This window comes from Amblyomma mixtum, chromosome 3, assembly GCF_055824585.1.
Source record: "Amblyomma mixtum isolate Tamu chromosome 3, ASM5582458v1, whole genome shotgun sequence".
Lineage (NCBI taxonomy): Eukaryota > Metazoa > Arthropoda > Arachnida > Ixodida > Ixodidae > Amblyomma > Amblyomma mixtum.
Genome location: NC_143014.1, coordinates 404,881,487 through 404,907,402, shown reverse-complemented (window position 1 = coordinate 404,907,402; position 25,916 = coordinate 404,881,487). Strand labels below are relative to the sequence as shown.

Genomic DNA, 25,916 nt, shown 5'->3' with positions numbered 1-25,916 from the left:
TATTGGTTACATTCTTTCAGACCTTAGGCAGCTACCATGGCCGCGGCCAACAAGCCGCATAGCTCCGACAGATCAGGAAGCTCCGCACCGCTAGGCGGCGTGCAAAAAAGTGAGAAAAGGAGAGGGAAAGGCGTGAACACGCTGAAATTCAAATTCTGGCTACAGATAACTGAGCTTCCACAAAGCGCATTAAAAAAATCTTGCTGGACAATATTCCTAACGCGGCGTGCTTTAACATCCCATGCATACCGCCGCTTTATTAGGGCGCCATTTCAGAGCTCCTTTAAGCGCTGGGGACGATATGGCGTTGATGCAGTGCCTTGTGATTCTCTGGTATCGCAGGCATTGCTGAACGTAACAAAGTGTGCTTGCACAGGATTGAGTAGTCTTGATTACTGGCGCTTTTCTGGTTATAGCAAGCACTGGAGGAGTTCCTTTAGGAATTTCAATTGATGCGAAAAACGCGAGGACAACGAGGAATGCAGAATGACAAAATGGCAGCGCAAAACGAAAGGACTGCGCAGCTCCGCGCGTATCGTTCTGCGTTTCTCATCCTCGGCTTTGTACTGTTGACGATTGTTTCGTGTTGTTTCAGCATCTAAACCTCGCCAGGTTTTACTTGATCGTAAGGAAGTTTTCGCCGGCCTGTTTTTACCACCTCAGTTCTTTGTTAAACGTCAGACATCCGCACCGTATAAAAGACACCAGGGGAGTGCGTGCGAAGATGCAGCGTAGCACCGCCAGGAATCTGTTTTCGCGGTTCTGTCTGTCCACTTCGGCAACAGGCCGCAATATGCATGGGTGTGAGGTTTCTCCAGGCGGCGCAACTAGCGATGCGGCTGGGACGGGTGACACGCTTCGCTTGCAGCGTGGCGTATGCGGTTTCGCTGCAAATACTCTCCGCCAACAATCGCTCCAGCCGAGCGCAGCTTCTGTTTTAAGTTTAGCATCATGTTTCTACTCCCCGTGAACCTATGAGGGGCCGCGTCCGTTTCCTTGTTGTCTGCCGCAACGCTCATTTAAAACAAAATAATCTACCCTGATGAAAATTAACATAAATTCTGTCTAGTGAAAGGCCTTAGCACAGCGAAGAAAGCGATTTGATACTTTGCGTGTACAATGCCCAGTACCTATGCTTTGCTATAATTTCGTGAAAACTTTTTCAGCACAAATTCTTCGTTTTGGCACGACTCTGGTGGTGGCCAAAGCTGTGTTATGCGTTAGAAGTGGGGTGCATTTGCGGCAATTTGCAGTAGAGTCGCTATGAAAATGTTTTGCATTCCTGGACTCCTGGAGGTATTGCAAGCACTACGCATGCTTTCTATGGTAAGATTGAAACACTGTTCCGGAATCAGGGAAGGTTTTAGCCCTCCCATGCCCAGCTTTCCTGGACATGTACTACTTGCGCCATCTGTCGGCAGTGGTGGCGACACGGCGCGTAGCTGAATGGTAAAGGGTACAAAAAAATCGTAAAACGTGAACAAAAGCACCTACGAAAAATGACCCAGGGATTTGTGTAGTATACACTTAGATGAGGAATGTGTCAAAGTGCTGTTCTGTGCTGTTAATACAAGAGGTTCCCAGCGCGTTTGAATGTTGTACGATGCTGCCTAGCGGTGGGGGCCGCATTTTGCCCATATCTCAGACTCTAAAATTGTATAGCGCCGCAACACAGATAGATATCAAAAATGACCCTCGGTTTTAGGAGAGGCGCATAACTGGACCCCCGGGACAGTGGACACCTTACTCGTGCTTTAAGTTATCAGCGTGTGGCTTGGAGTCGAAATTTCTGTCTAGTGTAACGCAAAAACATTTAATAGTGTACTTAATTTTGAGTAGGTGTGCTCAGAGCTCAAATTATGTGAGTAAAAGTTTTTTTTTGGCTGCATAAATGCCCTGGTACAGCATCCTTCAAAGAATATTCAAGGCAAGCACCACTTTTATGCATAACATGATAAACTTTTGACAGATATCGTAATGGATTGTAGCTGAATGTGGCCCTCTATTTTCACTACATTTTTTAATGACAGAACATTGGTGTGTGGAGAAATATTATTCGGAATTTCATGTACGTGTACAATATGTGTGTTGCATAGTTGAAAATCATTTGAATCTATATTTGAGAACGTCCATCTTTCCATATTCATATTTCCATCTCCATTGTTCCAGCTGGAGTGCAGTCGTCACGTGGGCGTATGGTGGCCTTCCTGTGGAGGACACAGGAAGTTCCCCAGGTGAGGTTGCAAGCTCATTTCCAGAGAAACACCAGAAATGCTCATTCAATTTATTTCATCATGAAACTTGAGAGGAAACACCAGCAAACAAATGTTGGGTCAATAGCAAAAGCATGCGTTGGCACATAAGGTATGCATGCATAAGTGCAGCAGCTTCCAAAACAGGATTGTACAGTGGTGTAATCAGTTGGAATGATAGAAAACATAGATCAATGCAGGAATGATATAATTTGAACATAGCATTGGCTCCATGTAGGCACCTGAACTTAACTGTCCTTTGAAAGGTTGAACCTTTTTATGGAGAACATCATGTTGAAAGCAGTCTTCTATTGGCAAGGTTTCTCTTACTTTGAACCGTGATATTGAAACAGCGATTGGCCATACGTGTTTTCATTAAGTGGTAAATTAACTTTTTTTGTGTCATTTTTAATGTTATGAGTAGGAATCACAAGCATGCCTAACCATAACGAGTGATTATTACATATTATTGCCTTTTCATTTGAAATTAAGACGATCATTTAAGAGGATTTTGTGAAGAGAAGTCTTTTCACCCTGGAAAATAAATCACTGCTCGAATGCAATAGACCTGAAGAGGGCATTATTCACACCGCTAATTTTTCGAGTGAAACAGTTTTGTCCAAACAGGTTTTAAATGTGCAAGGCCATGGTTTGCAATGGTATGCGATATGAGAATGAAAGAGAGAGAAGCAAATTATTTTAATACAGGAAGATGAAAATGCTTTCAGCTTTGAGGCCATAGCCTGCTAGTGCCAGCTTAGGGCTTAAGTTATCAGCATGTGGCTTGGAGTCGAAATTTCTGTCTAGTGTAACGCAAAAACATTTAATAGTCTACTTAATTTTGGGTAGATGTGTTCAGAGCTCAAATTATGTGAGTAGAAGTTTTTTTTTGGCCGCATAAATGCCCTGACACAGCATCCTTTAATGAATAATCAAGGTAAGCACCACTTTTGTGCATAATATGGTAATCTTTTGACAGATATCGTAATGGACTGTAGCTGGATGTGGCCCTCTATTTTCACTACATTTTTTAATGAGAGAATTTTGGTGTGTGGAGAAATAATATTCGGAATTTCAAGTGCGTATACAATATGTGTGTTGCATGGTTGAAAATCATTTGGATAAATTTATATTTGAGAACTTGCTAGTATTGAGTCGTGTTCAAATACCATGCAGACTTTTATAAATCTGACCTTGCCAACGCCCAATACCTTTGCAAATAAAAAAATGTTTTAAGACCCATGTCCCCCCTTAATGTGCACTTAGATCGCACAGTACACGGCCCTGCAGAATTTCGCCTCCATCGAAATTCGACCGTTGTGGCCGGGATCGAACCCGCATGTTTCATGTCAGCAGCTGAGCGCCGTAACCACTGAGCCACTGCGGTGGTTCAAAAGTTGTTTTTTTGGGGTAAAGTATGGCTTTTGCGGCCTAGTGTCGCCATTGTTGGCGGGCACCGGAAAGCTGATGTATTGTGTTGGGTAGTGTGCTGGGCAATAATTTGCACGTGTGTTCGAATACACACGTGCACGTGTGTTCGAATAGTGTTCTAATTGCTTTTTCATTGTCTTATTGCTTTTTCTCGTCTTTAATACCATCTTGGTTTTTGTGTTCTTATGTCTTGGCAGCATGGGATGCTGAATGCACGGCGGAATGGGGGACGATTCCCTCAATGAAGAAGTCGGGACCATACTCCGGTCCATTCTGACGAGCGAAAAGTTGGGCATTCTTCTGCGCCGGCTCGACGGTAAGCGTCCACACGAGGTTTTTGCACTGAAGTAGCATTGAGCCGTTTGCGTCTTTCTGAGCAGTCGCTGTCGGGGACCGTTCGATTCGTGGCGTGGCGGTGATTTCGAACATTTTGTTCAGCTTACTTGACACGCTTGCGTGCGCTCTTGCAGAGGCTTGAAAGTTCTGAATTGAAGGCATCGTTGAATGACGGCGCAAAAGACGCCGACTTGAGACGCGCTCGCGTACGGTCCTTCTGACTGCGGCCAATGTCAAGTTTTCACGTACTGCATACGACATATCTTATTTGTCAAATCCTTTTCGGGGAGTTTTTTTTTTTCATTTTATTTCCTATCTGCTTGCTTATCTGCAGTTGGCAGATAGGGCGAGTTTAGTCTCGGTCATGCAGTGGTTCATTGTGGCAGGCTGTTGATATCAGTACAGGAAGTGATTTCTTTTTTTGTTGCTGCCTGGGCTCTGTGGATTGTGTATCTGAAGGCGAAAAAGATACATAATATACAGTGTAAACGAAAGCTTGCAGTGTTCTGTGTGCCTTTGCGGCTTTCATACTTCTTTGATCAGTTCGTGAAAGCTAATAGGGGCCTGTTGGCTTGCATATAGTGTACTGCTTGGCTTGAAGCCAGCCTGTCTTGCTTTCCGGTCAGTATACTAGTCAAGTGCTATTCAGCACTGGTGTGGTCACACCTAGACTACTCGTGGTTGCCCAATTTGGTGGCTAGGTTGCTGTGACATTTGGCTGTTGATCCCAGGATCACAGAATCGAATTCCGGCTGCTGCGGCTGTGTCTTGATGGAGGTGAAGTGCAAAAATATCCTGTTACGTGCGTTGCCAGCACAATAAATATCCCCCACATAACCTATATTAATCCAGATCCCTCCACCACGGCTTCATTGCCCACGTGTTGCTTCGGAGCGTTATATGCATACCTGCCAACTCTTCCCAATTTCCCGTAAAATGTACGAATTTCGACCAGTCTTACGATTTTACGAATCTTACTTGAAATTTTACAAAAATATATTATATGCGAAAAAAAAATGTGACAATGTATTAAAACTACACTCTGGTACCGTGCGCCGCCACGAGAGAGCAATACGTGTTTGTTTGCCCTCGCGCGATCATCACCACCATCAGCAGCTGGAACGTTGTAGTGACTTCTATCGTCTACTATTGGGGCCGCGAATCCATATCCAAAACTCGGTAGCACCTCCGCTAGGCCTTTGCCAACCTGTTGCCTTTGTGCGCGCGGGCAGTGCTGTTTGGACTTCTTGTGTTGGCCTCGCCTTTCGTGCCATCAGCTACCGCGTCCGACACAGTGCGACTGCCGTGTTTTCTGTAGCGGCGTCGCATTACAATGGCAGGCTCGAAGCCGCGACAGTACTTTCAAGTGTTTTTGAAGTCGTTCACATCGGAATTTCCATGCTTCGTGCCGTCGAAGAAAGGTGAGAAGTTTGGATTTTGCGCCACGTGTGCGTGTGACGTGAACATTTCACATGGTGGCAAGTCTGACATCAAGGTCCACATCGCTTCGAAAAAGCACCAGGGATACGTGCGAGCCGCGGACAGCCAGCCAAGCCTGACAAGTTTTGTACGCAGCGACAGCGACCTCGGTGTGATTCGCGCAGAATGCCTCTTCACGGCGTTTTTAGTAGAGCACAACATCCCGCTGAGTGTCAGCGATCATGCTGGACCGCTTTTCCGGAAGATGTTCCCGAAGTGCGAAGAAGCCAAACGCTACGCCTGTGGACGAACAGACAACTGCAATTTTTCGGGAAATGGCTGCCAGCGCGGAGACTCCTTTGCTGGATGCGTTAAAAGAACAGGTATTTTCGATCGCTGTAGATGGCAGTAACAATAGGGATACACAGTTTTACCCTATTGTTGCGACATGTTTCGTTAAAGAGACTAGGCGAATTGAAAGCCGCCTTCTTTGCCTCTGGACAATCCAAGGGGAAGCGAGCGGCCACAAGATTGGAAAGCTGATTCTGGCCGAGATCAAGTCCCGGAATTTGCCTCTTGGAAACCTACTGGCTCTGTCTGCGGACAATGCCAATGTCATGGTCTGCAAAATAAACAGCGTCTCTACAGTATTGAGAGAGGCTCAACCAGCTTTGATTGGGGTTGGTTGCCCGTGCCATCTCATCAACTTGTCCGCCCAAAAAGGAGCTTCATGTCTTCCTGTAAAGGTTGATGAGGCTTTGATTGATATTTTTTTTTATCTGAAGAAAAGCTCGAAAAGGAAAGTTTGACTTAAAAAGTTCCAAAAGATGCATGATGTCGAGGTCAGGAAGGTGTTGAAGCATTCGCCGATACGTTGGCTGTCTTTGGGGAAGTGTTTGAAGAGGCTGCTGGACCAGTGGAAACCACTTGTTAGCTTTTTTTCTATCAGAAACAAAGCAGTGCAACAAGCAGAGCTTGTTTTTAGAGCCTTACCAGATTCAAAAGACTTTTTCACAAACCCCCAAGAACTCTGCACCAACACCAAAGTCTGCTGCACACCTTCCGAAGACTGCTGCAGACCTCGGAAAAAAACACGCCGACGGTGATGGACTCTCTCTAAAGAGAAAAGGAGCTCACTCTGGACTTCAAGCAAAGAAACTGAAACTTCATGCCAAGGAATCTGGAGAAGCCACCCACGTGACCCGTGAAGAGCGCCTGTTTCTTGTTTTGTCATCGGAGCTAAGCAGGGCATGCTGTCTTTTTCTCCAAACTGTAATACCACTTTTTGAGAAGACAAACTGCCTTCTTCAGGCACAGGCTCGTCAGATTCATGTACTGAGGGCCCTCTTAAACCACCTTTTCGACGACCTCCTGACTAGATTTGTGCGCCCAGGTGTTCTCAAGGGATGTCATTCATTGCTGGAAGTTGCCTATGGAGCTCAGGAGAACCAAAAAGATGATGAAGACATAGTCATTGGCAGCACAACCTACTCTGTAGTTGAGATGCTGAGCACAAATGAGAGAGAGCAGTTCTTCTCTGCCGTACGTCTCTACTTCACAGTAGCATGTGATTATATTCGCCACAAGTTTCCTCTAGAAGACATCAACCTCAAAATGGCTGAAGTTGCTCAAGTGCAGAGTCTAGAAACTGCTTCATTCAGCAGCGTACGTCATTTTATTTGGCATTCCCTGCTATTCTGCCCCAGTGGAGTGGCAAATCCAGAGAAGAGGCAGTCGACGCACTTGAAGTGGAGTTTGCCAACTTGCAGGCATACAAGGTTCCAGCAGACATATTGAATGAGCCAAGGTGCGAGGTGCAGTGGTCACAATTGGGAAATGTTAAAGATATCGACGGATGGCTCAGATTCAACAGAATTTCAGTGGTTATGCTGGGCATCCTCTCCATTCCCCACAGCAATGCTGAATGCGAGGAGCGTAACTTGCGTTTGGCACCTGCTTCCGTAAAACTGTCCGCCTATATAACTCTTGTCCATCCTAAACTTGAATATTCATGCTCAATCTGGGACCCCCAACAAATTAACCTAGCCAAAACCCTTGAGTGCGTCCAGATCCGCGCGATAAGATTCGTATATTCTGATTACTCATATCATACGAGCGTAACAGCATTGAAAACAAAAGCTAACCTCCCCAGCCTTGAATCCCGTCGAAAAATAGCCAGACTCTGCCTTTTCCACAAGTTTTATCATTCGCATTTCAGCCAATCCGTTATCACCCTGTACCTCCTTTCACTTCGCATCAGTCATACAAAAGCCGTTCATACACCTCGAGCATCTACTTCTGCGCACCTAAAATCATTCTTCGCCCAGACCGCAAGAGACTGGAACAACCTCCCCGCTGACGCTTTCATCCATCCTGGCCTGGAATACTTCAAATCATTCGTCACTGATTTTTTTTAATGATATGTATGCCCACCCCTCATGTAATGCCCCTTAGTGGGCCTTTGAGGTACTAATATATAAATATTCAGCACTGTCAACAAAACTCGAACGGAGTTTCGCTCATCTGTCTGTGAGAAAACACTCTAAAGCCTGCTGATGGTGAAAGGGCACCAGAGTGGAACATGCTTTGAGCAAACTTACACAGAGAAGTTTCTCAAGCAGGCAAAGTCTGCAACAGCAAAATCATTGCAAAAATAAATTGTAATCCAATGGGCCGATGGAGTTTTCGCTCATTACTCTCTCTGCAAAACACTGATTTCACTTGCAGATGTGAAATGTGAGTAAGCTTGCCCCAAAAGCTAAATCGTAGAAACTTCAAAAAAAAAAAAACGTGCTGCACGCCCCCCCCCCCCTCCGCCGCCGCCGCGGCGGTTTTACCAATTTCCAAATGGTCAGGTTGGCAGGTATGCCGTTGAGACTGAGACCACTATCTCCACACTCTCTAAGGGTGGGAGGAAGCATAAGGGTGAAATGAGGTGACTGGCGAAGATGCATTCAATGAAGGCAGAGGTTTTAGGACTCTAACCATGCTTGCAGACATCATTTCATACAGTTTTTAATGGTGGCCCCAATGATTATATATCGGGATTGGAAGGTATTTAGACGTGAGATATACAAGTATCTAAGCATACGCACAAATCGTGGGGTAACTGACTGTGACGCCGGCCAGAGAAATTAATGAAAATATTATGAGAAATGCCTTCTCATGAATAAAAGGGTGCTCCTGGAAACAATTCACGGTAATTGATTCGAGCATTCTTAAAACATGCAGTGGTTCTGGGCACGTCGTTGGCAGATGTTAGTAGCTAAGATCCAGCAGACATCCTGCGCTTGTTATTTAGCAGAGGGAAGTGCAAGGTTGCTCCAGGCGCCAGTTGCAGTACGAGTAGTGAAAGGAATAAGGGTTGGATAAGAATGCGGGGTGGGAGGGGGTGGATTTTCGGAAGCACGCAAAGTGACTAGGATCACTTGATGTGGAAAGCATCTGAGCCAGAGTGGGGACAACAGTGAGGTACAATTCATTTCAGGTGCCTAACCTCTGTTATAGCTTGACTACTTGGAGGAGAAGAATCTAGCCCCTCGCTAAATTTTAGAAAGAAAAAAGTTATGAAATGCAGGGAGAGTGGACTTCGGAGAGTATAGAGCACACTTCAGAAATATTCACTGCCGCGAAAAAAAAAGGCAGCCAGAATGACGTCGGAACTTCATAAGTTAATCCAAATAAAATTTGAATTTCCAACACTTTGCAGGTAAGCACTTCTTTGGGGCGCAAAAAATCGCCGCTTAAAGTCAGAATGACACTTCGTCGGGACTGGAAGAAAGACGGCGTTATTACAGCCAGCTCCTCGAGCGGGAAAGGCTGAAAAGGCAGTAAGTAAAGTATAAAATAACTAGTCTTCTTGTGCATGTCAAGGGATGACACATCGCATCGGCATGTACTGAATCGCTTGTCTCAAGGGTAAGGGAGGACGAATTCAGTGCTCCTGGACCGCTGCTAAAGTGGTGTATTGAGTTCCCACTCACAGACCGACACTCTACGAATAAAGGCTATAACTGGACACGCTAAATTTGCATGATGGCCTTTTGTGGTTAGCAGTAGGTGCGAAGTCGCGTCGACAACCTCAGCACACGATACTTATAGATATATCTCCATGCAGGGCAAATCTAGAGTACCTCTGAATTATTCTTTGGAAAAATGAAATGAAGCTTTCATGTCGAGAGGAAAAGTGGAGGGAAGTCACTCATTTCTCAGTGAAAGCTGGATCAAGTTTACCGACGCATTATTTGCTCAAAATTTGTGTCATAACTTATTTTCCTAGTTTCGTGGTCTTACTCCGTTTGTTTCTTATGTAGGAGGTGTTGGAAAACCTTCTCTCTTCCCCACTGCTCCCATTTAAAATTCAGAGGGTCTGTGGACGGCGTCTACGTACGGAGCATAGGTTAGATATAACGAACAGCTATTAGAGCCACCTCCCGGATGCGGATCTTCCCGCATCATTGAGCGAAATACTTGTGGCATCTATTCTGCGCACGTGTCTTAATTTTCATAGCTGATCTCTCATCGCCTAATGGCGCCAAAATTTGAACACAGATGACGTAAAACAATGAGAGAACAGTGAAAATAGGCCAGCCGGCCACGTGATGAGTAAGTGACATATGCAACTGACACGTAGACCCGCCGATCAGATGCAGCGGCAGTGGGGGAGGGGGCAGTTGAAAGGCTCTGAAACACCTTCCCTCTTAATTTGGCGAGCCCTTCCCGGCGAATCTTTCATGCTCGCATCGTACTCCGTCACCCACACCTGCGTATACAAGTTGATAGGTGTCTATTGGTTACATTCTTTCAGACCTTAGGCAGCTACCATGGCCGCGGCCAACAAGCCGCATAGCTCCGACAGATCAGGAAGCTCCGCACCGCTAGGCGGCGTGCAAAAAAGTGAGAAAAGGAGAGGGAAAGGCGTGAACACGCTGAAATTCAAATTCTGGCTACAGATAACTGAGCTTCCACAAAGCGCATTAAAAAAATCTTGCTGGACAATATTCCTAACGCGGCGTGCTTTAACATCCCATGCATACCGCCGCTTTATTAGGGCGCCATTTCAGAGCTCCTTTAAGCGCTGGGGACGATATGGCGTTGATGCAGTGCCTTGTGATTCTCTGGTATCGCAGGCATTGCTGAACGTAACAAAGTGTGCTTGCACAGGATTGAGTAGTCTTGATTACTGGCGCTTTTCTGGTTATAGCAAGCACTGGAGGAGTTCCTTTAGGAATTTCAATTGATGCGAAAAACGCGAGGACAACGAGGAATGCAGAATGACAAAATGGCAGCGCAAAACGAAAGGACTGCGCAGCTCCGCGCGTATCGTTCTGCGTTTCTCATCCTCGGCTTTGTACTGTTGACGATTGTTTCGTGTTGTTTCAGCATCTAAACCTCGCCAGGTTTTACTTGATCGTAAGGAAGTTTTCGCCGGCCTGTTTTTACCACCTCAGTTCTTTGTTAAACGTCAGACATCCGCACCGTATAAAAGACACCAGGGGAGTGCGTGCGAAGATGCAGCGTAGCACCGCCAGGAATCTGTTTTCGCGGTTCTGTCTGTCCACTTCGGCAACAGGCCGCAATATGCATGGGTGTGAGGTTTCTCCAGGCGGCGCAACTAGCGATGCGGCTGGGACGGGTGACACGCTTCGCTTGCAGCGTGGCGTATGCGGTTTCGCTGCAAATACTCTCCGCCAACAATCGCTCCAGCCGAGCGCAGCTTCTGTTTTAAGTTTAGCATCATGTTTCTACTCCCCGTGAACCTATGAGGGGCCGCGTCCGTTTCCTTGTTGTCTGCCGCAACGCTCATTTAAAACAAAATAATCTACCCTGATGAAAATTAACATAAATTCTGTCTAGTGAAAGGCCTTAGCACAGCGAAGAAAGCGATTTGATACTTTGCGTGTACAATGCCCAGTACCTATGCTTTGCTATAATTTCGTGAAAACTTTTTCAGCACAAATTCTTCGTTTTGGCACGACTCTGGTGGTGGCCAAAGCTGTGTTATGCGTTAGAAGTGGGGTGCATTTGCGGCAATTTGCAGTAGAGTCGCTATGAAAATGTTTTGCATTCCTGGACTCCTGGAGGTATTGCAAGCACTACGCATGCTTTCTATGGTAAGATTGAAACACTGTTCCGGAATCAGGGAAGGTTTTAGCCCTCCCATGCCCAGCTTTCCTGGACATGTACTACTTGCGCCATCTGTCGGCAGTGGTGGCGACACGGCGCGTAGCTGAATGGTAAAGGGTACAAAAAAATCGTAAAACGTGAACAAAAGCACCTACGAAAAATGACCCAGGGATTTGTGTAGTATACACTTAGATGAGGAATGTGTCAAAGTGCTGTTCTGTGCTGTTAATACAAGAGGTTCCCAGCGCGTTTGAATGTTGTACGATGCTGCCTAGCGGTGGGGGCCGCATTTTGCCCATATCTCAGACTCTAAAATTATATAGCGCCGCAACACAGATAGATATCAAAAATGACCCTCGGTTTTAGGAGAGGCGCATAACTGGACCCCCGGGACAGTGGACACCTTACTCGTGCTTTAAGTTATCAGCGTGTGGCTTGGAGTCGAAATTTCTGTCTAGTGTAACGCAAAAACATTTAATAGTGTACTTAATTTTGAGTAGGTGTGCTCAGAGCTCAAATTATGTGAGTAAAAGTTTTTTTTTGGCTGCATAAATGCCCTGGTACAGCATCCTTCAAAGAATATTCAAGGCAAGCACCACTTTTATGCATAACATGATAAACTTTTGACAGATATCGTAATGGATTGTAGCTGAATGTGGCCCTCTATTTTCACTACATTTTTTAATGACAGAACATTGGTGTGTGGAGAAATATTATTCGGAATTTCATGTACGTGTACAATATGTGTGTTGCATAGTTGAAAATCATTTGAATCTATATTTGAGAACGTCCATCTTTCCATATTCATATTTCCATCTCCATTGTTCCAGCTGGAGTGCAGTCGTCACGTGGGCGTATGGTGGCCTTCCTGTGGAGGACACAGGAAGTTCCCCAGGTGAGGTTGCAAGCTCATTTCCAGAGAAACACCAGAAATGCTCATTCAATTTATTTCATCATGAAACTTGAGAGGAAACACCAGCAAACAAATGTTGGGTCAATAGCAAAAGCATGCGTTGGCACATAAGGTATGCATGCATAAGTGCAGCAGCTTCCAAAACAGGATTGTACAGTGGTGTAATCAGTTGGAATGATAGAAAACATAGATCAATGCAGGAATGATATAATTTGAACATAGCATTGGCTCCATGTAGGCACCTGAACTTAACTGTCCTTTGAAAGGTTGAACCTTTTTATGGAGAACATCATGTTGAAAGCAGTCTTCTATTGGCAAGGTTTCTCTTACTTTGAACCGTGATATTGAAACAGCGATTGGCCATACGTGTTTTCATTAAGTGGTAAATTAACTTTTTTTGTGTCATTTTTAATGTTATGAGTAGGAATCACAAGCATGCCTAACCATAACGAGTGATTATTACATATTATTGCCTTTTCATTTGAAATTAAGACGATCATTTAAGAGGATTTTGTGAAGAGAAGTCTTTTCACCCTGGAAAATAAATCACTGCTCGAATGCAATAGACCTGAAGAGGGCATTATTCACACCGCTAATTTTTCGAGTGAAACAGTTTTGTCCAAACAGGTTTTAAATGTGCAAGGCCATGGTTTGCAATGGTATGCGATATGAGAATGAAAGAGAGAGAAGCAAATTATTTTAATACAGGAAGATGAAAATGCTTTCAGCTTTGAGGCCATAGCCTGCTAGTGCCAGCTTAGGGCTTAAGTTATCAGCATGTGGCTTGGAGTCGAAATTTCTGTCTAGTGTAACGCAAAAACATTTAATAGTCTACTTAATTTTGGGTAGATGTGTTCAGAGCTCAAATTATGTGAGTAGAAGTTTTTTTTTGGCCGCATAAATGCCCTGACACAGCATCCTTTAATGAATAATCAAGGTAAGCACCACTTTTGTGCATAATATGGTAATCTTTTGACAGATATCGTAATGGACTGTAGCTGGATGTGGCCCTCTATTTTCACTACATTTTTTAATGAGAGAATTTTGGTGTGTGGAGAAATAATATTCGGAATTTCAAGTGCGTATACAATATGTGTGTTGCATGGTTGAAAATCATTTGGATAAATTTATATTTGAGAACTTGCTAGTATTGAGTCGTGTTCAAATACCATGCAGACTTTTATAAATCTGACCTTGCCAACGCCCAATACCTTTGCAAATAAAAAAATGTTTTAAGACCCATGTCCCCCCTTAATGTGCACTTAGATCGCACAGTACACGGCCCTGCAGAATTTCGCCTCCATCGAAATTCGACCGTTGTGGCCGGGATCGAACCCGCATGTTTCATGTCAGCAGCTGAGCGCCGTAACCACTGAGCCACTGCGGTGGTTCAAAAGTTGTTTTTTTGGGGTAAAGTATGGCTTTTGCGGCCTAGTGTCGCCATTGTTGGCGGGCACCGGAAAGCTGATGTATTGTGTTGGGTAGTGTGCTGGGCAATAATTTGCACGTGTGTTCGAATACACACGTGCACGTGTGTTCGAATAGTGTTCTAATTGCTTTTTCATTGTCTTATTGCTTTTTCTCGTCTTTAATACCATCTTGGTTTTTGTGTTCTTATGTCTTGGCAGCATGGGATGCTGAATGCACGGCGGAATGGGGGACGATTCCCTCAATGAAGAAGTCGGGACCATACTCCGGTCCATTCTGACGAGCGAAAAGTTGGGCATTCTTCTGCGCCGGCTCGACGGTAAGCGTCCACACGAGGTTTTTGCACTGAAGTAGCATTGAGCCGTTTGCGTCTTTCTGAGCAGTCGCTGTCGGGGACCGTTCGATTCGTGGCGTGGCGGTGATTTCGAACATTTTGTTCAGCTTACTTGACACGCTTGCGTGCGCTCTTGCAGAGGCTTGAAAGTTCTGAATTGAAGGCATCGTTGAATGACGGCGCAAAAGACGCCGACTTGAGACGCGCTCGCGTACGGTCCTTCTGACTGCGGCCAATGTCAAGTTTTCACGTACTGCATACGACATATCTTATTTGTCAAATCCTTTTCGGGGAGTTTTTTTTTTTCATTTTATTTCCTATCTGCTTGCTTATCTGCAGTTGGCAGATAGGGCGAGTTTAGTCTCGGTCATGCAGTGGTTCATTGTGGCAGGCTGTTGATATCAGTACAGGAAGTGATTTCTTTTTTTGTTGCTGCCTGGGCTCTGTGGATTGTGTATCTGAAGGCGAAAAAGATACATAATATACAGTGTAAACGAAAGCTTGCAGTGTTCTGTGTGCCTTTGCGGCTTTCATACTTCTTTGATCAGTTCGTGAAAGCTAATAGGGGCCTGTTGGCTTGCATATAGTGTACTGCTTGGCTTGAAGCCAGCCTGTCTTGCTTTCCGGTCAGTATACTAGTCAAGTGCTATTCAGCACTGGTGTGGTCACACCTAGACTACTCGTGGTTGCCCAATTTGGTGGCTAGGTTGCTGTGACATTTGGCTGTTGATCCCAGGATCACAGAATCGAATTCCGGCTGCTGCGGCTGTGTCTTGATGGAGGTGAAGTGCAAAAATATCCTGTTACGTGCGTTGCCAGCACAATAAATATCCCCCACATAACCTATATTAATCCAGATCCCTCCACCACGGCTTCATTGCCCACGTGTTGCTTCGGAGCGTTATATGCATACCTGCCAACTCTTCCCAATTTCCCGTAAAATGTACGAATTTCGACCAGTCTTACGATTTTACGAATCTTACTTGAAATTTTACAAAAATATATTATATGCGAAAAAAAAATGTGACAATGTATTAAAACTACACTCTGGTACCGTGCGCCGCCACGAGAGAGCAATACGTGTTTGTTTGCCCTCGCGCGATCATCACCACCATCAGCAGCTGGAACGTTGTAGTGACTTCTATCGTCTACTATTGGGGCCGCGAATCCATATCCAAAACTCGGTAGCACCTCCGCTAGGCCTTTGCCAACCTGTTGCCTTTGTGCGCGCGGGCAGTGCTGTTTGGACTTCTTGTGTTGGCCTCGCCTTTCGTGCCATCAGCTACCGCGTCCGACACAGTGCGACTGCCGTGTTTTCTGTAGCGGCGTCGCATTACAATGGCAGGCTCGAAGCCGCGACAGTACTTTCAAGTGTTTTTGAAGTCGTTCACATCGGAATTTCCATGCTTCGTGCCGTCGAAGAAAGGTGAGAAGTTTGGATTTTGCGCCACGTGTGCGTGTGACGTGAACATTTCACATGGTGGCAAGTCTGACAACAAGGTCCACATCGCTTCGAAAAAGCACCAGGGATACGTGCGAGCCGCGGACAGCCAGCCAAGCCTGACAAGTTTTGTACGCAGCGACAGCGACCTCGGTGTGATTCGCGCAGAATGCCTCTTCACGGCGTTTTTAGTAGAGCACAACATCCCACTGAGTGTCAGCGATCATGCTGGACCGCTTTTCCGGAAGATGTTCCCGAAGTGCGAAGAAGCCAAACGCTACGCCTGTGGACGAACAGACAACTGCAATTTTTCGGGAAATGGCTGCCAGCGCGGAGACTCCTTTGCTGGATGCGTTAAAAGAACAGGTATTTTCGATCGCTGTAGATGGCAGTAACAATAGGGATACACAGTTTTACCCTATTGTTGCGACATGTTTCGTTAAAGAGACTAGGCGAATTGAAAGCCGCCTTCTTTGCCTCTGGACAATCCAAGGGGAAGCGAGCGGCCACAAGATTGGAAAGCTGATTCTGGCCGAGATCAAGTCCCGGAATTTGCCTCTTGGAAACCTACTGGCTCTGTCTGCGGACAATGCCAATGTCATGGTCTGCAAAATAAACAGCGTCTCTACAGTATTGAGAGAGGCTCAACCAGCTTTGATTGGGGTTGGTTGCCCGTGCCATCTCATCAACTTGTCCGCCCAAAAAGGAGCTTCATGTCTTCCTGTAAAGGTTGATGAGGCTTTGATTGATATTTTTTTTTATCTGAAGAAAAGCTCGAAAAGGAAAGTTTGACTTAAAAAGTTCCAAAAGATGCATGATGTCGAGGTCAGGAAGGTGTTGAAGCATTCGCCGATACGTTGGCTGTCTTTGGGGAAGTGTTTGAAGAGGCTGCTGGACCAGTGGAAACCACTTGTTAGCTTTTTTTCTATCAGAAACAAAGCAGTGCAACAAGCAGAGCTTGTTTTTAGAGCCTTACCAGATTCAAAAGACTTTTTCACAAACCCCCAAGAACTCTGCACCAACACCAAAGTCTGCTGCACACCTTCCGAAGACTGCTGCAGACCTCGGAAAAAAACACGCCGACGGTGATGGACTCTCTCTAAAGAGAAAAGGAGCTCACTCTGGACTTCAAGCAAAGAAACTGAAACTTCATGCCAAGGAATCTGGAGAAGCCACCCACGTGACCCGTGAAGAGCGCCTGTTTCTTGTTTTGTCATCGGAGCTAAGCAGGGCATGCTGTCTTTTTCTCCAAACTGTAATACCACTTTTTGAGAAGACAAACTGCCTTCTTCAGGCACAGGCTCGTCAGATTCATGTACTGAGGGCCCTCTTAAACCACCTTTTCGACGACCTCCTGACTAGATTTGTGCGCCCAGGTGTTCTCAAGGGATGTCATTCATTGCTGGAAGTTGCCTATGGAGCTCAGGAGAACCAAAAAGATGATGAAGACATAGTCATTGGCAGCACAACCTACTCTGTAGTTGAGATGCTGAGCACAAATGAGAGAGAGCAGTTCTTCTCTGCCGTACGTCTCTACTTCACAGTAGCATGTGATTATATTCGCCACAAGTTTCCTCTAGAAGACATCAACCTCAAAATGGCTGAAGTTGCTCAAGTGCAGAGTCTAGAAACTGCTTCATTCAGCAGCGTACGTCATTTTATTTGGCATTCCCTGCTATTCTGCCCCAGTGGAGTGGCAAATCCAGAGAAGAGGCAGTCGACGCACTTGAAGTGGAGTTTGCCAACTTGCAGGCATACAAGGTTCCAGCAGACATATTGAATGAGCCAAGGTGCGAGGTGCAGTGGTCACAATTGGGAAATGTTAAAGATATCGACGGATGGCTCAGATTCAACAGAATTTCAGTGGTTATGCTGGGCATCCTCTCCATTCCCCACAGCAATGCTGAATGCGAGGAGCGTAACTTGCGTTTGGCACCTGCTTCCGTAAAACTGTCCGCCTATATAACTCTTGTCCATCCTAAACTTGAATATTCATGCTCAATCTGGGACCCCCAACAAATTAACCTAGCCAAAACCCTTGAGTGCGTCCAGATCCGCGCGATAAGATTCGTATATTCTGATTACTCATATCATACGAGCGTAACAGCATTGAAAACAAAAGCTAACCTCCCCAGCCTTGAATCCCGTCGAAAAATAGCCAGACTCTGCCTTTTCCACAAGTTTTATCATTCGCATTTCAGCCAATCCGTTATCACCCTGTACCTCCTTTCACTTCGCATCAGTCATACAAAAGCCGTTCATACACCTCGAGCATCTACTTCTGCGCACCTAAAATCATTCTTCGCCCAGACCGCAAGAGACTGGAACAACCTCCCCGCTGACGCTTTCATCCATCCTGGCCTGGAATACTTCAAATCATTCGTCACTGATTTTTTTTAATGATATGTATGCCCACCCCTCATGTAATGCCCCTTAGTGGGCCTTTGAGGTACTAATATATAAATATTCAGCACTGTCAACAAAACTCGAACGGAGTTTCGCTCATCTGTCTGTGAGAAAACACTCTAAAGCCTGCTGATGGTGAAAGGGCACCAGAGTGGAACATGCTTTGAGCAAACTTACACAGAGAAGTTTCTCAAGCAGGCAAAGTCTGCAACAGCAAAATCATTGCAAAAATAAATTGTAATCCAATGGGCCGATGGAGTTTTCGCTCATTACTCTCTCTGCAAAACACTGATTTCACTTGCAGATGTGAAATGTGAGTAAGCTTGCCCCAAAAGCTAAATCGTAGAAACTTCAAAAAAAAAAAAACGTGCTGCACGCCCCCCCCCCCTCCGCCGCCGCCGCGGCGGTTTTACCAATTTCCAAATGGTCAGGTTGGCAGGTATGCCGTTGAGACTGAGACCACTATCTCCACACTCTCTAAGGGTGGGAGGAAGCATAAGGGTGAAATGAGGTGACTGGCGAAGATGCATTCAATGAAGGCAGAGGTTTTAGGACTCTAACCATGCTTGCAGACATCATTTCATACAGTTTTTAATGGTGGCCCCAATGATTATATATCGGGATTGGAAGGTATTTAGACGTGAGATATACAAGTATCTAAGCATACGCACAAATCGTGGGGTAACTGACTGTGACGCCGGCCAGAGAAATTAATGAAAATATTATGAGAAATGCCTTCTCATGAATAAAAGGGTGCTCCTGGAAACAATTCACGGTAATTGATTCGAGCATTCTTAAAACATGCAGTGGTTCTGGGCACGTCGTTGGCAGATGTTAGTAGCTAAGATCCAGCAGACATCCTGCGCTTGTTATTTAGCAGAGGGAAGTGCAAGGTTGCTCCAGGCGCCAGTTGCAGTACGAGTAGTGAAAGGAATAAGGGTTGGATAAGAATGCGGGGTGGGAGGGGGTGGATTTTCGGAAGCACGCAAAGTGACTAGGATCACTTGATGTGGAAAGCATCTGAGCCAGAGTGGGGACAACAGTGAGGTACAATTCATTTCAGGTGCCTAACCTCTGTTATAGCTTGACTACTTGGAGGAGAAGAATCTAGCCCCTCGCTAAATTTTAGAAAGAAAAAAGTTATGAAATGCAGGGAGAGTGGACTTCGGAGAGTATAGAGCACACTTCAGAAATATTCACTGCCGCGAAAAAAAAAGGCAGCCAGAATGACGTCGGAACTTCATAAGTTAATCCAAATAAAATTTGAATTTCCAACACTTTGCAGGTAAGCACTTCTTTGGGGCGCAAAAAATCGCCGCTTAAAGTCAGAATGACACTTCGTCGGGACTGGAAGAAAGACGGCGTTATTACAGCCAGCTCCTCGAGCGGGAAAGGCTGAAAAGGCAGTAAGTAAAGTATAAAATAACTAGTCTTCTTGTGCATGTCAAGGGATGACACATCGCATCGGCATGTACTGAATCGCTTGTCTCAAGGGTAAGGGAGGACGAATTCAGTGCTCCTGGACCGCTGCTAAAGTGGTGTATTGAGTTCCCACTCACAGACCGACACTCTACGAATAAAGGCTATAACTGGACACGCTAAATTTGCATGATGGCCTTTTGTGGTTAGCAGTAGGTGCGAAGTCGCGTCGACAACCTCAGCACACGATACTTATAGATATATCTCCATGCAGGGCAAATCTAGAGTACCTCTGAATTATTCTTTGGAAAAATGAAATGAAGCTTTCATGTCGAGAGGAAAAGTGGAGGGAAGTCACTCATTTCTCAGTGAAAGCTGGATCAAGTTTACCGACGCATTATTTGCTCAAAATTTGTGTCATAACTTATTTTCCTAGTTTCGTGGTCTTACTCCGTTTGTTTCTTATGTAGGAGGTGTTGGAAAACCTTCTCTCTTCCCCACTGCTCCCATTTAAAATTCAGAGGGTCTGTGGACGGCGTCTACGTACGGAGCATAGGTTAGATATAACGAACAGCTATTAGAGCCATCTCCCGGATGCGGATCTTCCCGCATCATTGAGCGAAATACTTGTGGCATCTATTCTGCGCACGTGTCTTAATTTTCATAGCTGATCTCTCATCGCCTAATGGCGCCAAAATTTGAACACAGATGACGTAAAACAATGAGAGAACAGTGAAAATAGGCCAGCCGGCCACGTGATGAGTAAGTGACATATGCAACTGACACGTAGACCCGCCGATCAGATGCAGCGGCAGTGGGGGAGGGGGCAGTTGAAAGGCTCTGAAACACCTTCCCTCTTAATTTGGCGAGCCCTTCCCGGCGAATCTTTCATGCTCGCATCCTACTCCGTCACCCACACCTGCGTATACAAGTTGATAGGTGTCTATTGGTTACATTCTTTCAGACCTTAGGCAGCTACCATGGCCGCGGCCAACAAGCCGCATAGCTCCGACAGATCAGGAAGCTCCGCACCGCTAGGCGGCGTGCAAAAAAGTGAGAAAAGGAGAGGGAAAGGCGTGAACACGCTGAAATTCAAATTCTGGCTACAGATAACTGAGCTTCCACAAAGCGCATTAAAAAAATCTTGCTGGACAATATTCCTAACGCGGCGTGCCTTAGCATCCCATGCAAACCGCCGCTTTATTAGGGCGCCATTTCAGAGCTCCTTTAAGCGCTGGGGACGATATGGCGTTGATGCAGTGCCTTGTGATTCTCTGGTATCGCAGGCATTGCTGAACGTAACAAAGTGTGCTTGCACAGGATTGAGTAGTCTTGATTACTGGCGCTTTTCTGGTTATAGCAAGCACTGGAGGAGTTCCTTTAGGAATTTCAATTGATGCGAAAAACGCGAGGACAACGAGGAATGCAGAATGACAAAATGGCAGCGCAAAACGAAAGGACTGCGCAGCTCCGCGCGTATCGTTCTGCGTTTCTCATCCTCGGCTTTGTACTGTTGACGATTGTTTCGTGTTGTTTAAGCATCTAAACCTCGCCAGGTTTTACTTGATCGTAAGGAAGTTTTCGCCGGCCTGTTTTTACCACCTCAGTTCTTTGTTAAACGTCAGACATCCGCACCGTATAAAAGACACCAGGGGAGTGCGTGCGAAGATGCAGCGTAGCACCGCCAGGAATCTGTTTTCGCGGTTCTGTCTGTCCACTTCGGCAACAGGCCGCAATATGCATGGGTGTGAGGTCTCTCCAGGCGGCGCAACTAGCGATGCGGCTGGGACGGGTGACACGCTTCGCTTGCAGCGTGGCGTATGCGGTTTCGCTGCAAATGCTCTCCGCCAACAATCGCTCCAGCCGAGCGCAGCTTCTGTTTTAAGTTTAGCATCATGTTTCTACTCCCCGTGAACCTATGAGGGGCCGCGTCCGTTTCCTTGTTGTCTGCCGCAACGCTCATTTAAAACAAAATAATCTACCCTGATGAAAATTAACATAAATTCTGTCTAGTGAAAGGCCTTAGCACAGCGAAGAAAGCGATTTGATACTTTGCGTGTACAATGCCCAGTACCTATGCTTTGCTATAATTTCGTGAAAACTTTTTCAGCACAAATTCTTCGTTTTGGCACGACTCTGGTGGTGGCCAAAGCTGTGTTATGCGTTAGAAGTGGGGTGCATTTGCGGCAATTTGCAGTAGAGTCGCTATGAAAATGTTTTGCATTCCTGGACTCCTGGAGGTATTGCAAGCACTACGCATGCTTTCTATGGTAAGATTGAAACACTGTTCCGGAATCAGGGAAGGTTTTAGCCCGCCCATGCCCAGCTTTCCTGGACATGTACTACTTGCGCCATCTGTCGGCAGTGGTGGCGACACGGCGCGTAGCTGAATGGTAAAGGGTACAAAAAAATCGTAAAACGTGAACAAAAGCACCTACGAAAAATGACCCAGGGATTTGTGTAGTATACACTTAGATGAGGAATGTGTCAAAGTGCTGTTCTGTGCTGTTAATACACGAGGTTCCCAGCGCGTTTGAATGTTGTACGATGCTGCCTAGCGGTGGGGGCCGCATTTTGCCCATATCTCAGACTCTAAAATTGTATAGCGCCGCAACACAGATAGATATCAAAAATGACCCTCGGTTTTAGGAGAGGCGCATAACTGGACCCCCGGGACAGTGGACACCTTACTCGTGCTTTAAGTTATCAGCGTGTGGCTTGGAGTCGAAATTTCTGTCTAGTGTAACGCAAAAACATTTAATAGTGTACTTAATTTTGAGTAGGTGTGCTCAGAGCTCAAATTATGTGAGTAAAAGTTTTTTTTTGGCTGCATAAATGCCCTGGTACAGCATCCTTCAAAGAATATTCAAGGCAAGCACCACTTTTATGCATAACATGATAAACTTTTGACAGATATCGTAATGGATTGTAGCTGAATGTGGCCCTCTATTTTCACTACATTTTTTAATGACAGAACATTGGTGTGTGGAGAAATATTATTCGGAATTTCATGTACGTGTACAATATGTGTGTTGCATAGTTGAAAATCATTTGAATCTATATTTGAGAACGTCCATCTTTCCATATTCATATTTCCATCTCCATTGTTCCAGCTGGAGTGCAGTCGTCACGTGGGCGTATGGTGGCCTTCCTGTGGAGGACACAGGAAGTTCCCCAGGTGAGGTTGCAAGCTCATTTCCAGAGAAACACCAGAAATGCTCATTCAATTTATTTCATCATGAAACTTGACAGGAAACACCAGCAAACAAATGTTGGGTCAATAGCAAAAGCATGCGTTGGCACATAAGGTATGCATGCATAAGTGCAGCAGCTTCCAAAACAGGATTGTACAGTGGTGTAATCAGTTGGAATGATAGAAAACATAGATCAATGCAGGAATGATATAATTTGAACATAGCATTGGCTCCATGTAGGCACCTGAACTTAACTGTCCTTTGAAAGGTTGAACCTTTTTATGGAGAACATCATGTTGAAAGCAGTCTTCTATTGGCAAGGTTTCTCTTACTTTGAACCGTGATATTGAAACAGCGATTGGCCATACGTGTTTTCGTTAAGTGGTAAATTAACTTTTTTTGTGTCATTTTTAATGTTATGGGTAGGAATCACAAGCATGCCTAACCATAACGAGTGATTATTACATATTATTGCCTTTTCATTTGAAATTAAGACGATCATTTAAGAGGATTTTGTGAAGAGAAGTCTTTTCACCCTGGAAAATAAATCACTGCTCGAATGCAATAGACCTGAAGAGGGCATTATTCACACCGCTAATTTTTCGAGTGAAACAGTTTTGTCCAAACAGGTTTTAAATGTGCAAGGCCATGGTTTGCAATGGTATGCGATATGAGAATGAAAGAGAGAGAAGCAAATTATTTTAATACAGGAAGATGAAAATGCTTTCAGCTTTGAGGCCATAGCCTGCTAGTGCCAGCTTAGGGCTTAAGTTATCAGCATGTGGCTTGGAGTCGAAATTTCTGTCTAGTGTAACGCGAAAACATTTAATAGTCTACTTAATTTTGGGTAGATGTGTTCAGAGCTCAAATTATGTGAGTAGAAGTTTTTTTTTGGCCGCATAAATGCCCTGACACAGCATCCTTTAATGAATAATCAAGGTAAGCACCACTTTTGTGCATAATATGGTAATCTTTTGACAGATATCGTAATGGACTGTAGCTGGATGTGGCCCTCTATTTTCACTACATTTTTTAATGAGAGAATTTTGGTGTGTGGAGAAATAATATTCGGAATTTCAAGTGCGTATACAATATGTGTGTTGCATGGTTGAAAATCATTTGGATAAATTTATATTTGAGAACTTGCTAGTATTGAGTCGTGTTCAAATACCATGCAGACTTTTATAAATCTGACCTTGCCAACGCCCAATACCTTTGCAAATAAAAAAATGTTTTAAGACCCATGTCCCCCCTTAATGTGCACTTAGATCGCACAGTACACGGCCCTGCAGAATTTCGCCTCCATCGAAATTCGACCGTTGTGGCCGGGATCGAACCCGCATGTTTCATGTCAGCAGCTGAGCGCCGTAACCACTGAGCCACTGCGGTGGTTCAAAAGTTGTTTTTTTGGGGTAAAGTATGGCTTTTGCGGCCTAGTGTCGCCATTGTTGGCGGGCACCGGAAAGCTGATGTATTGTGTTGGGTAGTGTGCTGGGCAATAATTTGCACGTGTGTTCGAATACACACGTGCACGTGTGTTCGAATAGTGTTCTAATTGCTTTTTCATTGTCTTATTGCTTTTTCTCGTCTTTAATACCATCTTGGTTTTTGTGTTCTTATGTCTTGGCAGCATGGGACGCTGAATGCACGGCGGAATGGGGGACGATTCCCTCAATGAAGAAGTCGGGACCATACTCCGGTCCATTCTGACGAGCGAAAAGTTGGGCATTCTTCTGCGCCGGCTCGACGGTAAGCGTCCACACGAGGTTTTTGCACTGAAGTAGCATTGAGCCGTTTGCGTCTTTCTGAGCAGTCGCTGTCGGGGACCGTTCGATTCGTGGCGTGGCGGTGATTTCGAACATTTTGTTCAGCTTACTTGACACGCTTGCGTGCGCTCTTGCAGAGGCTTGAAAGTTCTGAATTGAAGGCATCGTTGAATGACGGCGCAAAAGACGCCGACTTGAGACGCGCTCGCGTACGGTCCTTCTGACTGCGGCCAATGTCAAGTTTTCACGTACTGCATACGACATATCTTATTTGTCAAATCCTTTTCGGGGAGTTTTTTTTTTCATTTTATTTCCTATCTGCTTGCTTATCTGCAGTTGGCAGATAGGGCGAGTTTAGTCTCGGTCATGCAGTGGTTCATTGTGGCAGGCTGTTGATATCAGTACAGGAAGTGATTTCTTTTTTTGTTGCTGCCTGGGCTCTGTGGATTGTGTATCTGAAGGCGAAAAAGATACATAATATACAGTGTAAACGAAAGCTTGCAGTGTTCTGTGTGCCTTTGCGGCTTTCATACTTCTTTGATCAGTTCGTGAAAGCTAATAGGGGCCTGTTGGCTTGCATATAGTGTACTGCTTGGCTTGAAGCCAGCCTGTCTTGCTTTCCGGTCAGTATACTAGTCAAGTGCTATTCAGCACTGGTGTGGTCACACCTAGACTACTCGTGGTTGCCCAATTTGGTGGCTAGGTTGCTGTGACATTTGGCTGTTGATCCCAGGATCACAGAATCGAATTCCGGCTGCTGCGGCTGTGTCTTGATGGAGGTGAAGTGCAAAAATATCCTGTTACGTGCGTTGCCAGCACAATAAATATCCCCCACATAACCTATATTAATCCAGATCCCTCCACCACGGCTTCATTGCCCACGTGTTGCTTCGGAGCGTTATATGCATACCTGCCAACTCTTCCCAATTTCCCGTAAAATGTACGAATTTCGACCAGTCTTACGATTTTACGAATCTTACTTGAAATTTTACAAAAATATATTATATGCGAAAAAAAAATGTGACAATGTATTAAAACTACACTCTGGTACCGTGCGCCGCCACGAGAGAGCAATACGTGTTTGTTTGCCCTCGCGCGATCATCACCACCATCAGCAGCTGGAACGTTGTAGTGACTTCTATCGTCTACTATTGGGGCCGCGAATCCATATCCAAAACTCGGTAGCACCTCCGCTAGGCCTTTGCCAACCTGTTGCCTTTGTGCGCGCGGGCAGTGCTGTTTGGACTTCTTGTGTTGGCCTCGCCTTTCGTGCCATCAGCTACCGCGTCCGACACAGTGCGACTGCCGTGTTTTCTGTAGCGGCGTCGCATTACAATGGCAGGCTCGAAGCCGCGACAGTACTTTCAAGTGTTTTTGAAGTCGTTCACATCGGAATTTCCATGCTTCGTGCCGTCGAAGAAAGGTGAGAAGTTTGGATTTTGCGCCACGTG

The 25,916-nt window shown here is 45.4% G+C and overlaps 1 long non-coding RNA gene across 8 annotated transcripts in view; it reads left to right on the top strand.

Annotated features, from left to right (window-relative positions):
- The first annotated feature begins 1,861 nt into the window (after positions 1-1,861).
- The window catches only part of LOC149357462 (uncharacterized), a 49,708-nt gene continuing 25,653 nt past the window's right edge, over positions 1,862-25,916 (top strand). For 2 of the 8 annotated variants that reach the window (XR_016291835.1, XR_016291834.1), the window contains exons 1-7: positions 1,901-2,234; positions 3,881-3,999; positions 9,148-9,268; positions 12,395-12,459; positions 14,106-14,224; positions 22,619-22,683; positions 24,330-24,448. This is a non-coding gene — a long non-coding RNA (uncharacterized LOC149357462). Of the gene's footprint in view, positions 2,235-3,880; positions 4,000-9,147; positions 9,269-12,394; positions 12,460-14,105; positions 14,225-19,371; positions 19,493-22,618; positions 22,684-24,329; positions 24,449-25,916 lie in introns of all 8 variants that reach the window. The other 6 variants (XR_016291832.1, XR_016291838.1, XR_016291833.1 and 3 more) reach the window with 6 other exon arrangements.